This window comes from Paramisgurnus dabryanus, chromosome 19 (assembly GCF_030506205.2).
Source record: "Paramisgurnus dabryanus chromosome 19, PD_genome_1.1, whole genome shotgun sequence".
Taxonomy (NCBI): domain Eukaryota; kingdom Metazoa; phylum Chordata; class Actinopteri; order Cypriniformes; family Cobitidae; genus Paramisgurnus; species Paramisgurnus dabryanus.
Window position 1 is genome coordinate 16,031,132 of NC_133355.1, and position 12,982 is coordinate 16,044,113.

The window sequence follows — 12,982 nt, forward strand, 5'->3', positions numbered from 1 at the left end:
AAGATGCACTAAAGTAATGTCAAATGTGCTGTTTTGATTAACATGATCACGACCAAGTTCGTGAGATCTAGAGTTGCATGGAAAACTTTTCATTTTTCCTAAGTGATTATTTTCAGACATGAACCAATTCGATCCAGAGTGCCTGTACTAATTTATTTTTTGTTAGACTAAAGGCTTTGATCAAGCACTGTTCATTCCTTTATTTCACAGATGCCACAGCCAAACAGGAAGACTTATTTCATGTGGCTATGTGAGCCCAAATGCTTTTGTTTTCAATGAACACAATGATTCTTTGTGAATAAATGCTACATTAAAGATTCTGAAGAGAGAGACTGAACTGCACTGTCTGTATCTTTTAGATTTATTTGTGTTAATATATCATATCATGCAACACTACATGTAAAAGCTATCGTTTGTGTGTCAAAAGAGGACATGAATACAGTTTGATGAAATGTATATCTTTATTGTGCTGGATGGAATTTGCCTTGGATGAAAGCGTCTGCCGAATGCATAGCTGAAGTTAGCTCATCAGGTTTCTTAGTTACAGCTGTGGCATTTAAAAAATGTACATCCTTTTATTGCAAAAAAGCGTGTAAATTTGATACTAAACTGCTTTCATTTGTGCCCTTTGGAATTACAAGGAGTCAATACATGTGCTAGGTCATATGTATGAGACAAATCAGATGATGTAACTAAAAATTTCCAATCACATAAGGCTTCTTTTATTTACTACAATTGCCTTGAAGCTCTTTACACAGAGACCATGAAACAGGGCAAGAATGAACAGACACAGACAATGACCAATTGGTCTGGTTATAAAGGAAGTACTCAATAGATGAACTGAGATATTTGTGAAGAAGACTGATGATCTTTGAAAAAATAAGTCTAGTTTTAAGTCCTGATTCTTTTTCTCCATCCCCCAGTTAGCATGTTTACTGGACCCTAACTCCACTTAAAAACCCTTCCCACCATTAGGAAATCATTTGAAAACCACAAAGACACCAGTGGACATGATTCAATACAAGATTACCCAGAGCCCCTTTACACAGGGAGTGTAATGTTGAGGTCAAATACAAATCACCCCAATAGAATCCCACCCTCTGTTTTCTTAAGCTTCTTAGAATGACCATTTTAACAATAATCCATGACTGATTTACAAAGGACCTGAATGCTGTTTTCAAGGTCAGGGCCACAGGTCCATAACTTCTCCTGTGGGGACTAGCAGAATGATGCCTTGGGACTCAGATTTGCCCATTTATTAAAGGTCTTTCTACACATGCTGATATACACAGGACCATACTGCTTACGATACATGTACAGGCTTTATAGTTGTTTATAGTTAAACAATGTTGGAAAACATGCTGTGAAATCACAGTTAAAGGGATAATTCACCCAAAAATGAAAAATTTGTCATTATAAGCTCGTCCTCGTTTTTCTTTGTTCTTCTTTTTTTTAAGTTGTTTTGGGTACGTTTTTGGGTAAACGATCCCTTTAAGACAGTAGTAGTTCATGGAGGTATTTCCTCAATACACTGGCCGTTTCTCAATGTCAAGTATAATTCCTCGGTGGGACTAGTCCTTACAAGTCACTTCTTTCAGAGGCTAGGCGAGGCTCCTCTTAAGCATTCGGAGGACACGTAAATTGAACAGGCTAGCAAGTGCACATCATTGCGTCACTGAAAGGTGTGCTTTCGGTGCTACACGCATAGGATTGTGGATGATTTCAGCGCGTGAAGAGTGCGAAGGATACACATATGCAGCCTTTCTTGTATATGGGATATTTCTCGAACAAAGGACTAAGTCCTTAGCTGAAATTCTGAGGATCCTCGTCCTTCGACCAATGTCGATGACATAGCATCCTTGAAATTCTGGCTTCCGAGGATCCTTCCTTGACATTGTGAAACAGCTACTGTAAAAAGTTGGATCAACTTTAAAAAATACTTCAGTGGTAACATCTAAAAAAATTTCAACTTAAAATTTTCACTTAAAGGCACACCATGGAACTTTTTGGCCACTAGGGGGAGCTAGACATATATTTTCACGTATAGCGCCCCTAGAGGCCACAAGCGACGCAACTCTTTAGGTCACAAAGTGTGCCTTCCAGCATGTCATATGTCATATAATATAATTTCATGGGTTTTATTTTCATCAAACGCCGAAAAAATCGCGTAGCTCACGTTTACAAGTCAGTTCTAATGGTGGTCCCTTGGTTAAAGTTTATATTTAAAAAAATATTGCCCTAAAAGGGAATCAAACCTGGATCGCCCATGTCGTAGGTCCATGACGCCACCACGGCGCCACAATGTCACGTGATATAAGTCTCTCTCTATATTCTCCAAGTAGCCTCCAGTAAAATTCAAGAAAAAAAAAGTGTTCGGCCGCCAGACAGGACTTATATATGCAAGCAATATAACATTACTTACTAGTACAAAAGCATGAGGGCCAAGTCAGCATCGGTCAGAAACCCCTCCTCCTTTTTTACTGGCCCAATATAATTGATCCTCGTCCTACTTTTTATTCTGTCACTCTCCCCTTTTCTCTTTCTGGTCCTTGGGTTTCTTTTTCTTATTTGCTGCTTCAGTCATGACAAAGCATCAGGAAAATAAATTGTTGCGCTCTCACATCCGAATTTGAGGAAGTGGAGGAAGTGACGTTTGCCGTAAAGCAGATTTTTTTAGTTTTTTGTTTTGTGTTCGGGTCCGAAACCCCAAGTTTAAAAGTAAGAGTAAAAGCGATACAGACCCCATCAGGTTATGTTGGACATGTCATTCAACCAATTTTAAGTCGATGTACCATCACAAGGGTCTTTTATGAAGGTTGAAAAACTACAGTGTGTCACTTTAAAGTATTTTTCACTTAAAGGAACAGTATGTAGGATTGTGGCCAAAACTGGTATTGCAATCACAAATCTTGTGGCTAAAACTGGTACTGCAATCACACAACTGGTGGCCAATACACAACATGACAACATAAACATCAGTTGAGGGCTGCAACTCCACTTTTTAAATGACAATATCCTGGCCAGACCACTGTTGTCAGTGATATAAATATTTGAAATGAAAATGATTTCTTAATGTTTGGTGACATATCAGGGCCATTTTATGATTAATTGATATACATTTCTTACATACTGTTCCTTTAAATATGTAAGTTTAAAAAAATTTAGGTTTTACCAGTTGAAGCATTTTTTTTTAAAGTTGAACCAACCCTTTTCACTTTTTGTAAGTTCTCTGAATAGTAAGTTGCAAGTTGCACTCCTCCCCCTTTGCACTCCATCAAGAGCAATAAAACAAGCTGTTACATTTTAAATATGGTCATGATTACAAAGTAACAATCTTCTTTTCCCGAGAGGACTATTAAATGAAGGAAGGAAAAATACCTTTGGCAGTTGGTCGCAATTCACACACCAGACACCAAATGAAAATTTATTCTATAGAAGACCGTGACTCACATTCAAATTTGTGTCCCTTGTGAGTACTTAGACCTGAATACAACTCCAATGTGACAGTAACATGATCACAGTGCCCTCTAATGTGTGCTTCAGTTTCTGGATGTACACTTTTTGCAATGTTCAAAATTGTATAGTGATGAGGCATTTAATATATAGACTAATAACCTTTTCATTGCCTTTAAAGAGAAATGACTGAACCTAAGAGCCTGATGAAAAATGTTAAAGTGCCCGTATTATGAAAAACTCACTTTTTCTGGGTTTTGGGGTGTTCATTTGTGTCTCTGATGCTCCCACACGCATACAAACTTGGAAAAAAATCCATCCATGCTGTTTTGAGTGAGATACAGGTTTCTGAATGTCCTCTGCCTTGAGTCTCAGATTGCGCGAGTTAAAACTCAGCTCCGTTGTGACGTAACAAAAAGTTTCGTCACGTTCAGTTTGAATTTTCCCGCCCACCACCCCACTCGCAGGTCTCCACCCACCAGGTAGCTAGAGAGCATAGAGCAGTCACTTGAATGAGACCCTCTGTGCTGTTATCATGTGTCACGGAAATAAGAGCGCTATTTGGATATTATGGATTATACTCCCACCTACTTTTAAAAACAAAGTTTTAACGCGTGGTTATTGGAACCCGGAGTAATCTTATATACAGTGTGTTACGACGCAAACAGTCCTCAGATTGTAGGCGATAAGACCTTCATGCGAAATCTGATGTAAACAACAGACTATGTATCTATATTTCACGGATTATAAGCATTTGTGGACAAAAATGGTCATTGGATGTATTTTATTGGACTTTCATGGATCATTCACACATCTGAAACAGACTGGATTCGATTCGCGATTGCGTTGTTTCATCACAAAAGGTAAGAAGTCACGTTATATTTTGCATGTTGTCATCTTCTGTCACAAAATACTACATTTATGATGCTAGAGCTAAAAGCTTTTTGCCAAACTAACCGAGACCGTACGCCCCGGCTTTTCTGACGAGGCGAGCCTCTAATAACTTTACGGTCCGCATAGATATATACACCGTCCGGACCTCCCGCTAGCTTCTAGCAATTAGCACGCGGTCCACAAGCAGTATACATCCCCCGGCGGGTCTTAATTTCTGTAATTTGCGAAAATAATGCGTTTGAAAATGTTTATAACGGGAATATGTTAGTATTGTCCAGGGAAAACGAGTGTATTGTTCAGACTGCTACATCACAATTTACACTGGAATCTTTGTGTGTCATGATGAGTTTGACACACCGAGACCGGGCCTTACCGCCCCGGCTTTTCTGACGAGGCTAACCCCCGAGCCTCTTATAACTTTACGGTCCGGACCTCCCGCTAGCTTCTAGCAATTAGCACGCGGTCCACAAGCAGTATACATCCCCCGCCGGGTCTTAATTTCTGTAATTTGCGAAAATAATGCGCTTGAAAATGTTTTATAATGGGAATATGTTAACATTGTCCAGGGAAAACGAGTTTATTGTTGTGACTGCTAACGTAACATCACAATTTACTCATTATGTGTCATGAGTTTCTTCACCTGTAGTGTATTAGTGATATTTTTCTGCATGATTTGTCTGTTGGCAACATAAACCGTTAATAATAATAATATATAAAATAATAACACCGTATGGTCTGTACTGCTCACGATACCACTGAGCACGCGCACGGGCACATGACGTTAGTAGTGGGGCGTGATCAAAGGAGCAGCAGCTCATAAATATGTAAGACTAGCTCAAAACGGCACAATCTGAACTGCCCTGAAACAGAGGCTACTAGAGATGGGTAAAAATCTTTTCCTACAAGCTATTTCGAGCAAACAACTTTTGAAACATGCTTTATGGAACTCATACACCTATATAACTTGTGGAAAAGCAGTCATAAGATGGGCACTTTAAGTTACACATATATATGTCTTACTTTCTTTGTAGGCAAATATCGACCTGTGTGTTGTTTTACGGCATTCCTCATTCAACCCTCTGTTTCATATCATGACTACCTTCTTACTCTACCATTAAAAAAGTAATTATTTCTGCTAGAACTTAATCTACACATGTGAATTTGGAACACTTGTGTGGATTTACAGCAATTTGTCAATCAGTTTTGCCTGTTCTGTAGTCGCTGATCATTTTTCTTGATGAACTCATTTTCTGCACATGTTTCCATCAAAGGAACAATGGCAGCCAGAGATTTTGCAGGTACACCAAAGACTGGCTTCTATCCGAAAGCCTTTTTCTATACCTCTCCCAGGACTCCACACTGTGGGTGGGTTTTTATAGAGAAAACTCTCCAAATGCTATAAATGCATCCCTTTTAATTAGATTTACACATGGAAACTAATTTAAAGGCCTCAACAGTCATTTCACAGCTAATAATGTTCATACTAGAATCTCAAAACAATTAGCCTATGGCATGTCCTTCTCAGCTAATACATTCGACATCCTGCTATGAGCATCTTTTTAGGACACCATTATAATTACAATAGTGTCCACAGAAACATTAACATTCAAAATTCATGCATTTGACAGATGCTTTTATCCAAAGTAGCTTACAGTGCATACTAGTAGGCTACATTTTATCAGAACGTGTGGGAACTAATCCATTTTCTTTAAGCCAGTGGTTATCAAACTTTTCAGTCTGCAGCCCCCATTGTTGTGTACGGTGGATCCTTTGTGCCCCTCCCCAAAGAAAATTAAACATTCTAAAAAATAATATATGTTAATAAAAAAACATATTACAATTATACAATGATGTGCTGTTGGTTAGCATTGTTTTTCTGTTTTTATAAAATGACATAAAACTGCCCTTCACCACAACCCCCAGTTTGAGAACCACTGCTTTTTCATCTGTTAATGAGTATTATATAATTATGCTATATGATCCACAGGACAGATATTTTTTGGCAAATAAGGTTTAGTGTGTACCAGCTGCATCCTCTCATTTAAACTTGTGCCGTATGATGGTTGTCCAGGATCTCTGCCATGTAACAAAAAGACTATTTTTATCACTTGAGAAAATCTCCCAGTGCCAACATTAAATGATCTATCCGACGATGGAGGGTTGAGTGTAAACAGTCTGTTAGTCTCAGCTAGACATTATTTTTGGCTTTATTGCTGGTTCCAATATTGGATGTTGGACCAAATATTGGGCATGTTTTTACTCCAAGAGATCTGATATGTTGGGCATTTTGATTAACTTAACTTCTTTCTTTCTTTTCGTGCGAAAGTACAGCTCTGTCGTCATGCGCTTACCCTCATGTTCTCAACCCGTATGGCTTTCTTCCGCTTTACTGACTGACAGCCTCATTCACTTTAATTGAATGAAAAAGTAAACGTCAACATTTTTCAGAAATTATTATCTCACATTACACGGACCACCGAGAGTCTGGAATGACATGAGGGCGAGTTAATAACCTCAGAATTTTAATTTTGGGGTAAATTTACTTTTTAAGACAAAACAATGTCACATCAATGCTATAGAAGAACCATTTTGGTTCCACAAAGAACCTTTTTGTTCTTTAAAGAACCACTACTGTCATGCATTTTTATGATCTAAAGAAACAGAAAAGGTTGTTCAGATGTTCTTTATGGAACCAAAAATGGTTCTTCTATGCCATCATAAGCACTTATATTTTAGAGTTTAACCAGTAAAAATAAACTTTGTCAGAAACAAATGTAGTTTCTGTGTATAAGCAACTCATGACTGAGAATTATTCACAGGTTTGTCTTAACATGGAAAACAGCTTCTGGATGGGAGCCCAGATTCCATGCAAATGCTCTTGTGCTAAACACTCCCAAATGTTTTCTCCCACTGGCCTGTCTATTGTGGGACCTCACAGCCAAACAGCAGACCCATCCTTGCTCCCCATGGGGGTCCCCTGTGACCCCAGGACTCATCTTCTTTCTGTTGTCACGTACACACATCCCATGTGATGCTGTGGTCAGTTGTGCCCACGCTGAGATATCAGTGGGAGTGCAGCTAACATCCCGCTCACATGAAAATGTGCTACAATGTGCTACACAAGGGCTATTAAATATAGATCTATTACTCAAAGTAATCATGACTGTAAAGATATATTACAAAAGGAGTAGTAAAAAAGTAGTAGAAAAATAATAGTAAAAATAATAGTTACAGTATAAAAAAATTAATGAATTAGATTAAGACAGATCTTTTATAATAGTGAGGGACATAAAATTACCAATTTTTCCTTTTTAAGAGTATAGACGGTTTCTACGGACGCACGTGCGGTGACACGATTACGCGTCTGATAGGAACTTCCTACCCAGTCTCATGTAGATACGTATAAATAGCAATGAAAATCGTGCAATACATATTCCAAATCCCAATTTGGTGTAAATATGATACGCCAGTCCTTCCCATTCACTTAAACGGCGCATCTTTTTTTGTCGTTTTATTTATTGGTTTTCTCATTTTTTTAAAACCATTTTCGCTTGGGTTAGGGGTTAGATTTCAGATTTGCTGAAGGAGGTTATTTAATATTCACGTTTCTCCATTTTTTTGTCTATATTTAAGCCATGGTCGCTTGGAGTTGGGGTTAGGATTAGGGCTGGGCAAAAAAAAGAGCAGAATCGATTTTTTCATATTTATTTACGCAAACATTGAACGGAGGAATGGAAGCATTTTAGATTTCGCAAGCAAGACGTGTTGTGGCTTTTAATTTCTTTTTATTAATTACCCACTTGTAAAGTGCTGTTCACTGTTCTTTTTTATTAATATAGTATGTGTATTAAATCTATATTCATTGAGTTGAATCGAGAATCGAGTATAAAAACCTACCTGAGAACCGGAATCGAAAATTTAATCGAGAATCGGAATCGTTTTGATAGCTTGTGAATCGAAATCGAATAGATCTGGAACATCTGAATCGATACCCAGCGCTAGTTAGGATGTCATTTTTTATATAACAAAAAGTTGTTCTAACCCTAAACCCAAGTGAAAATGGTAAAAATTGCAAAAAAAAAAAAGAGAAACCAATGAATAAAACGTATCATATGCACGATTTTCACACTTCGTGCTATTTATACCCAACTCCGTGAGACTGGGTTCGAACTTCCGCTTTCTGTTTGTTTAATAGTCTGACTAGTTGCTAAACTGAAATCTTGAACAAATACCTCATTGAAAATAACAAATGTTTTGCTTTCCTAGGTAATCTATGTGTTGTTTATTTTGCTTGTTATATAAATAAACTACTTTAAAGGGACTGGTTGTTATTTATTCTTAGCAGAGTTTACCAGAAGTTACGTGCGTTTCACGAAAGCCGCTTGTTTATGTTGTTACTGCTGAAACCTATATATATATTTAAATTGTATTAAAACTTATTAGTCAAAATAAGTAATACTTAATTCCAATGTATTAAATGTAAAAACAAAAATGTTGTCTACATATAGGGACTTTATTTCTTTAATATTTAAAAAAATATTTTGAGTAAATATTTGCTGGTCACAAATGTTGGCCATAAATGTTTTATGGGTATTCCAATAAAAGGTATTCCAATTCTGTATTTCAATAATTTGAATGATTGGACTTTAAAAATGCTGGATTGAGTCATTTCTAGGTTAATTAGATTGTCCATATTCCAAGTATCTATTTCCGAAGTATCTATTTTTATGAAAGACCAATGCTGTATCTTTAGACCAAACTACAAGTTCAAGAACTGTGGGTGGCTCATTTTTAGACTTAAATTGCTTAAATCTTGTAATCTTGTTTGCTGATGTATCTGAACCATCATACAGACATTATTCAAGTGCCCTGCATTTGGGTTACAGGACAGACCTTTTAAATTGGCATGGGCTTTTTACTTGGTCTATCGGTCTTAAATGTCTGTCTTACAAATTCGCCCAATTCTAATCCATCCATTTCAGTTTCGGAGCCAAGGGTGGCAATTTTTTCACTTTATTACTGTGAATAATAATGGTGAGAAAAGCAAGTGTGGCACAATGTTATTTGTATTAACTGACACTAAATCTCTGAAAAAGCTCTTGGCCCAACTTGTAAAATGTTGTTTAAAGAGGAAATGCATTTGAATGTGAACCATTGTCTTTATTACGTGTGAACAGCCAAACAGCATACAGGTACTTAATCATGTGAACACAACAACAAATCAAACAACTATGCTTTATTTGGAGGATAATAAAGTGTGGCACAAAATAAACCTTTTCTAACTTCTTAACAACCCCCATCCACTCCAAACTGGCCAATAATAAACAAGGATTTGTTTGTGTTGGCACCCTGCACAGCGAATACACTCACATGCCATTTTTTCACTAAATGACTCATGCGGGTACTGATGGTCTCCTTACAGTCACTATGAGGTTTAACATTTTTTTTTTAAGGGGGAGTCATCTCAGATTTCAGCATAATCCAAGGGTGTGTCTTTAGCCCGTGGGCACAGGCTTCGACTATCACCCCGTGAGACAAAGGCTAGATCTGCTTTAAAGTCAGAAAATAGATCCTGGTTGAAGGAAGCGCTTGTCTTGTCACACGTTTGTATAGCTCACTCACACAGTCCCACGATCCATGTCCCGCAGCTGGGGGTTGTGGAAAGGGTCAGAACAGGGCCAAGTCTCATTGACTCAGAGTGAGAACTGCCGAATAGGACGTATCACTGCTGCGAGACAGGAAAGAAGGCTTGAAAGGGGAAGAATATTCATAGCGAAGTACTTCGCTAACAAACACCCCCTGTGTTCCTGCTTTTCCTGCCGCTGGAAAGTCCATCTCTATACCTTGAGACTCTCCTTTAGCGCCTGCTGAGTAGAAAGGATGGGCTGGTCAAAGCCCCCCTGCCTACACACTCCAGAACTCAAAAACATCTGGCACTTGGCACAGCAGAGTGTTTCTAATGATGTGGGACCCGCATGCAAAGACATTCAAACTCCTAAACATTCAGACGACTCTTTAAATGTAAAGATGTATGAAACTTTAAGTTAAAAAAGTTAAAACTAAAACCACTTACTGTGTATTATCCTTAAAAAATAAAGGTTCCCTAAAAGGTTCCTTGTTGGGCTGTATGGAGAACCTTTAACAGAACCTTTCTGTTTAACAAAAGGATCTTTGTAGTGGAAAAACTATAAAACAGACTATAAAAAAAGAAATGGTTCTTTTAAGAACATTAGACTAAAAGTTTGTTTGTTAAACCAAAATTGTTTCTCCTATGGCATCACTGCATAGATCCCTAAGCAAAGATTTACACTTAGTAAATGTACACAAAAGTAGTCTTTAATACCTTTTAAAGGATTAGTCAATTTTCTCAAAAGAAATCCAGATAATTTACTCACCATTATGTCTCCAAAATGTTGATGTCTTTCTTTGTTCAGTCGAGAAGAAATTATATTTTTGATGGAAATATTCCAGTATTTTTCGCAATTTAATAGACTTAAATGGACCCCAACACGTAACAGTTGTAATGCAGTTTAAAATTGCACTTTCAAAGGACTCTAAACGATCCTAAACGAGGCATAAGGGTCTTATCTAGCGAAACGATTGTCATTTTTGATAAGAAAAATGCGAAACTACGCCCCAGTGTTTACAAGTGTGGAGAATGAGGACCGTTTCAACGTTGTTGTATGTAGAATGAACCTAATGTCTTTGTGTCAGTTTATTGTTTAAAATGGACGCAAATGTGCGTTTCATATATGTAACACGTGACCTTTCCATGTCATTATGCAAATTACATGAGGTCACGCTGGCACGTCACATGACCGGAGATAGACGAGAATTTGTGGTTTAAAAGTGCATATTTTGGGATCTTTGAAACTGCAATTTTAAACTGCATTAAAACTGTTGGGGTCCATTAAAGTCCATTAAAATGAGAAAAATCCTGGAATGTTTTCCTTAAAAAAACTATTTCTTCTCGACTGAACAAAGACATCAACATTTTGGATGACATGTGAGTAAACTATCTGGATTTTCTTTTTAAGAAAATTGACTAATCCTTTTCTATATTTTACTATGTTCTTACCTCAACTTAGATGAATTAATACATACCTATCTTTTATCAATGCGTGCGCTTTTAATCTTTGTACAGTGCTTCGTAAATGTATTAACATTTAGCCTATTCTTTCCTATGACTCCAAACAAAAGTTTTATTTTGTGCCACCATACTTACTCGTGTAACTACTCATGTATCCGTCTTTAAATAGGGACAACATGGAAGTGTTTGGTGGCTTCTAAATTAATTCCTGTTTGGATCCCAAGAAAAGAATGGGGCTAGGCTTAATTCTAACACATTCACAAGGCTCTGTACAAAGATTAAGTGCACGCATTGAAAAAAGATTGGCATGAAATTAATTCGTCTAAATTGAGGTAAGAACATACTAAAATATAAAAAAAGGTGGTGTTTTCCTTTAAAATAAACTTAAGAACATACGTTTTCTTAAAGAGTAACTAAACCCCTGGTCAGAGCCTGACTCCACCCACTGGCAATATTTGAAAAATGCAAGAAAAGTGGGCAGATCCCAACGGAGATAGAGGGGACGAACTAAGCTCATATCAAGTGTGTGGTGAGATCGTAACAAGGGCGTGGTGAGCATGAACCTGCTTACATCACGAGTCATTTTTTGGACCCAACATCCAATGGGAAAATTCAACTGCAGTAGCCACTGTTTAACCTGAAGAGGGCAGCAATCAGACGTTTTTACACCATATATTATAGTATTGAAACACTTTATATCCAAATGTCAAAAAACTTACTAAAATCAATGAACAGCACTAATAAAGTATCATTCTTACAGATCATTAACTAAAAAAAGTTGGTTTAGGGTTTAGTTACTCTTTAAACTGTGCTATTTCGAGACACCATTTATTTCAATACACATCTATTTAAGTAGGCTATTACTGTTTTTTAGGAGACTTTTTCAAGTGAACTAAGGTACTACTGAAGTTGAAGTTTTTTTTTTACTGAAGTTTTTATTTGTAGTGTATAACTTTTTTAGCACAAAACAACAACAATGTAATGTACTTGCAGCTATTTAAGTTTATTTTATACACATTCAAGTATACTTTATTTTCCATATCCTCCCCCAAAAAAACAGGTCAGTACCATACCACTTTACAAGGCTTGACATGTTTGACTTGTTAAAGACTTTGCAGACCACAAGTTAAATTCTTTTGTTAATCCATCTGAATTCGAAACCTCCTTTCCAACCATTATCCGCACAGCAGGCATCCGCATTTATCTTTAATCAAGATAGGATGACAATCAGCAGACACAATGGCAGTGTCACACAGCTGTCTGGATGACGTTCAGATCTGCTGACCTATGAAGGCTTCACTGACCCCTCAGTGGGCTCTGTGACCTACATCTCAAGGTCTGGTTCACCTCAAAATCTTAAAATTGAAAAATAATTTTCGAAATAAATCATGAATCGGCAACCGCTACCCACACTCTGTGTTGAGACAGCTGTATTATTTAAAGGAGGTGCTAGTTTACAGATAAATGATGTATCTAAAACATGGGAGTTCCCACCCCCTCGTTCTCCATCCTCCCACCCCTTCTCTTAGCTGTTTCCTCCCTTCA